The 5,001-nt window shown below is 38.4% G+C and overlaps 1 long non-coding RNA gene across 1 annotated transcript; it reads left to right on the forward strand.

Moving 5' to 3' along the window:
- Positions 1-799: 799 nt before the first annotated feature.
- LOC135289830 (uncharacterized) lies at positions 800-4,294 on the forward strand. The gene is made up of 4 exons (XR_010352567.1): positions 800-930; positions 2,331-2,449; positions 2,635-2,687; positions 2,962-4,294. It is a non-coding gene; the product is annotated as an uncharacterized LOC135289830 (long non-coding RNA).
- The last annotated feature ends 707 nt before the right edge of the window (positions 4,295-5,001 follow it).

The raw sequence follows: 5,001 nt of genomic DNA on the forward strand, positions 1-5,001 counted from the left end.
GGCTCATTTTAGCAAAACCAGATTGAAGTAACTGAGGAAAAAGATTATGAATTTGTGGGCACGATAGAAAGTTGGAAATCTGTAATGCTGAAAGAGAACCTGCCAGAGAGCTGCTTAAACAAGAACTGGCAGTGTAATGAGAACAAAAAAAAAAAAAAAAAAAGGGTCTGTGCATTTTTTGTCCATTTCAGATGGAGAAGAGGCACCTGACACTGGAATATGTACTGCAACTTGACACCATTTACAGTCACAGTGCTCCAGCAGACAGGTCCAAAGTCTGCCACTCTCAACAGAACAAACAACAGCTGCTAAAAAGTAGAAAGCTCAAAAAAAGAGGAAGAAGTTTAAAACGTTTTGTTTTGATAAGAGATAAATCCTGTAAATAAGGAATTTAGAACGTCTCACATTATATGAGTGCTGAAATAATAAGCCATGTGGATGGTTTGCAAAGAGACAGGCAAAATATAGAGAAAGTTCTTTAGATTCATTCTGCAAAAACAGGTTTTAGTTCTTGGTAAATTTGGGTGAGTTTTTAAATGAATATTGAGTTTGTTTCCATTTTTGTCTCATATAGTAACTGCTTATTTTGGCACACAACTCATATTTGGTCAGAATACAGTCAAGAATTAAAAACAAAGAAGAGATATATTTATATGAAAATGGGTATGTGTATGAGAAAACATGCTATAGATATGACTGTGAATGCCTCCTTTAAGCTGGGTGAACAAAATCCAGTGCCTTCCCACTGTGCCCTGTAGATCTGATGGACAGCCCAGCTGCAACCTATCAGATGCTGGCTGTTCCCCCACCTCGTCTGCCACAGCCTCCCCCGTGACTTTTCTGTGGAGTGGGGAGACCTCTGCAGACAGGATAAATCCAACATTGCTGCAGGCGTGCAGAGGGAGACAACTAGATTCTCTGACACAGCAGGTAGTTACAGAGTTTTGTTGGGGTTTTGTTTATGTGTTTCTTTTTGGGGTTGGGGTTTTCTGATTGGTTGAGTTGGAGTTCTGTTGTTTGTTTTAGTATTTGGGTATTGTTTCATTTATTCTTTCTCTTTTAAAAATCCCCTTTCAACTACTGACATATCAGGACTGCATGTATAACCTGATATATGCAAATTTTGGTCTTAACTATTTTCTAATTGAATGCTGAATTAGTAGTCCACTGCTTTCTACCAAATTTTGTGCAAAGAGACCAAGCGGTATTCTCATAAGATCTGGTGTCAGGAGATGGAAAAATGTTGTACCCTGTAGCCCAGAACTACCTTTGGAAGGAGGGATAAGCATTGTAAAACGGCTGCTAACAGAAATGTAAGCTCCACAGACAGAAAAAGAAACCCCGCCATACAACCCTGTGCTAAACCACAAGACTTCTGCAGCTCTTCTCCCAAGTCAACATGGAAGAAGTTCAGGAAGGAGCCTGACTTTACCGTCTAAGAAATCTCTGGTTTCTCTTGCATGGAACTAGTCTACCCAAGAGGTAGACTAGGATGGCTACTCAGGCTCTGAGATCTATCTCTGCTCTGAAACTTTTTCCAACTGCAGAAAGGTTTGTATATTATTCTCCTCAAGTGTGCAAGAAAATAGGTTATTCAAAGGCAGGAACAAACCTGAAAAACAGGCTATCACCTACCATGGACCTGAACAGGGCTTCCAACAGTCTGCTGCTGGCATGCCCTCTCACTGAGAAACATGAAAACAAGCTGAGCTGGGTATGCTTCTCCAACACATAAATACTTGAGCTGAGGAACTAGCTATTCCAAACAATTCATCCTTAAATATAATACAGACTGCCTGAAAGTACCTGAAGTAAGGAAACTAATGAGTCACACATCATTATGAGGTTGAGTTTCCTACTACTTCAATAGCATCCAAACATAACTAAGTGTGCAGAAGTCATTCCTTCTGTCCCCTGATAAGAAAACAGTTGTATTAATCAGTCTTTTAATGCTACTCTGAATTTCAGTGTTCTGCTGTGGCCCTTTACCACCATCACCGGTCCCCTTCCAAAGTATGATTAACAGTGCAATCTCACATGACTTGGTTCGGACAATCAGTTATTTTGACCATCTTAGGAAGTTTATCAGTGCCCCCTAGAAGTTAATATTGACAATAACAATTATTTTAGATATCTTTTTGAATAGGAATAAAAGACAAGTACAACACATTCTTTGTTAATAACATTGCCACCCTTGATAACAGCTCCTACTTTAACAATATCATTATTGTAACCAAGTAAGTATTCTTTTTGAAAAAAAAAAGAAAAATGTATACGTTTGTCTGTATGTGTAATTTTCCCTTTATTCCTCAAATTTGTTTTGAAAAAAGACAGGAGGGGTCTCACTGCAGCACATAAGAATAAACAGCTACTCAAAGTTGGCATGCGCTCTTCACCCAGAGGGAAAAAACATCAGCATAAAAAAACATCAGATGGGCCATAAAGCAAAGTGAGTATCCAGGCAGGTATTTAAGGTATGTATCATTCAGACAGTAGAACACAGTGAGTCCTGCAGAGAGGCATTATGGCCTATTATGTTTATAATAGAAACTCAGGCAATAGTAGAGGTGTACCCTACTTACGTTAGGTGCCCAATGAACAATCTTCTTAGATGTCATTATTGTGAATTCACAGAAACTGCCATCCAGTGAAAGGGCAATCTCCATGCCTTGGTTTCTTGAAAACAGGTAAGAGAAAATAATGACTTAAACAACCATGCAGAAAAGATACTCTTTGTTCTCAGCCTCATCATGTGCTATCTGTTACAATTTCAAACTCTGAGGATATTTAACAATATTTTACTCACACAATGTGAGTATTTTCATGCACTTGGCTGGGATGACTGAGCTGGGCTCAGAACACCTTTATTCTGGCATCTGCAAATGGCCCTGTTTGCATATGAATGATAGAAAATTAAGGTGTCTAATTAGTTTTTATGCAACGTTTCCTTCACCTTTCAAGGTATCTCAGTGTCAAGACAAAGCCAGCCTAATTAAAATTAATCGCTTGACAATTGAACTAATTTGTAACAGCTGTCATCTTCCTTACCTGCTTCTCACCAATAGTATAAGAGGAACTCTTAATTACCAAATGTGCATATACGATGTACAGAGATCATCAACCCCAACACTGCTGACTGAGACACAAGGGGTAGAAGGAAATTGTTGTCTGAGGAAGCCAACTAAGTGCCCTGATTATCTGTACCTTGATAGCACTAAGTAAAGCTTTACTTGATACATTTCCTGGGACCCAGATCTCCCATCTGAACTGTATTCCTAGCGTGGAGGTGGGATGGACACACAGACCTTTGAAGGGGGAAAGACCCAAGGCACTGCTGTAGCGTTTGGGGACCACCTCTGAACTTCCCAATTGCTCTGGGGGCTCTGTGGTATGGAGACTGGAATGGGAGAGGCTCTAGGGGAAGAGAGGCTGGCTGACAGCAAAGAAGAAAGCCTCTTTCCCATGCTAGGGGACACAAAAGCTCAGCAGCTCACATCTGATCATTTCACAGCATGGCTGATTAAGTAACAGTCATTTGACTTTGATTAAAATATTTGGAAAAGCTCAGTTGTTTCTGACACCCTTCCCCACTCACTGGATCTGAAAGGCTCCCTACAGGAAACAGCAAGAAATGGGGGAAGAGCAGCACAATATTTTGCTCTCAAGCATGTGTACTACACTCACTGATTTTAATGGGAGGTCTTACAGAATGCTCCCCCGAGAGCAGTATATCATGTATATGATTGTAAAATATATTTATTTAGGATTAAGGAAAAAGATGGAAATAAATCAGAAGGAGATATTGTAACAATAACTTTGCTTTTACTGAGCATCAGAATTAGGAGCAACAAATAAAAAATGGATAGTAAATTGACATAGGAAAACCTACCCCTTCCCTTACTTCAGCTTACTTACCATCCCTCAAAAATACAGAGTTTCAACAGTTTTAAGTTTATGAAGATCAAAAATGCAACATAATAAAAACTTGCACCATTTAGAGAAGGCATAGATAATAAAGCAAGTGCTTTATAATTTGCAGTGATCTATTTCTTCCTTTACATACCAATTAGCTTGCCCAGTGAAGTGGAAATTTAACTGTATCCATGAAAACATTAAAGACCATAAATTAAAAAGTAGCAATTAATTGTGTTGCCTATTTTTAAGATGTTGAAGCTTAGTTTTTCATATTCTGGCAGTCTATCAAACTCAGCTCCATTACAGATGTCTTAGAGCTGAATTGATGATGATATTCAGAAGTAAGGGCATTCTCTTCAGTAGTCCTACCCTGATGAAGGAGCTCAAATGTATAGATGGCTCATGGGACTCTATCATTCTTACTGTGTGAATTAGGAATGTTAGAAATGTCAGCTTAATGAGTCATGCAACAGTCTTCAATGTTCTAAGTCACTGGATCCAATTAATTTTCAAGTGTGCTTAAAATGAACAATGAATACTGAGAAGAAGCAGTTCACTGGTTTTCTCCACACTCACTTTTTAACTTCTATTTTATACGTTGGACCTAATAATGCTTTCAAATAGCTATCCAAGTCAATTATTAACAATGATTGAAATTTCCAAGGAGCTGACAGTGTTTTTTCTTCAGCCTTTACATCTGCAATGAAATTATTCCAACTTGCATGAAAAAATGAGGAAAGGAAGAATGGAGGTGTTAGTGTAAAAAATGGTAATTTTTCCCCCCTTCTTTATGCGTATTTTTAGTAAAACTAGTCAGAGTGAAAACATGATAAACATGTACATTTTTAAAATATCTCCATTCTATTTGCTTCACTGAACTTGAAAACTGCTTTGGTTTTGTATTATATTTGGCATAATGTAACAACATGAATTTTGTTTCCAGTGAATCCTGTTTTTATTGAGCAGTGTGGGCCAACCTCATTGGCTGGGCTCCCAGCCATGAAGGGGAAGAGCCATTTGTTGTAACAGGCAAGGTTTTCTTTATTTTTATGTTAGTAATTTTTACCATAGCCTGGACCATTAAAC

This window comes from Passer domesticus, chromosome Z, assembly GCF_036417665.1.
Source record: "Passer domesticus isolate bPasDom1 chromosome Z, bPasDom1.hap1, whole genome shotgun sequence".
In the NCBI taxonomy this organism is placed as follows: Eukaryota; Metazoa; Chordata; class Aves; order Passeriformes; family Passeridae; genus Passer; species Passer domesticus.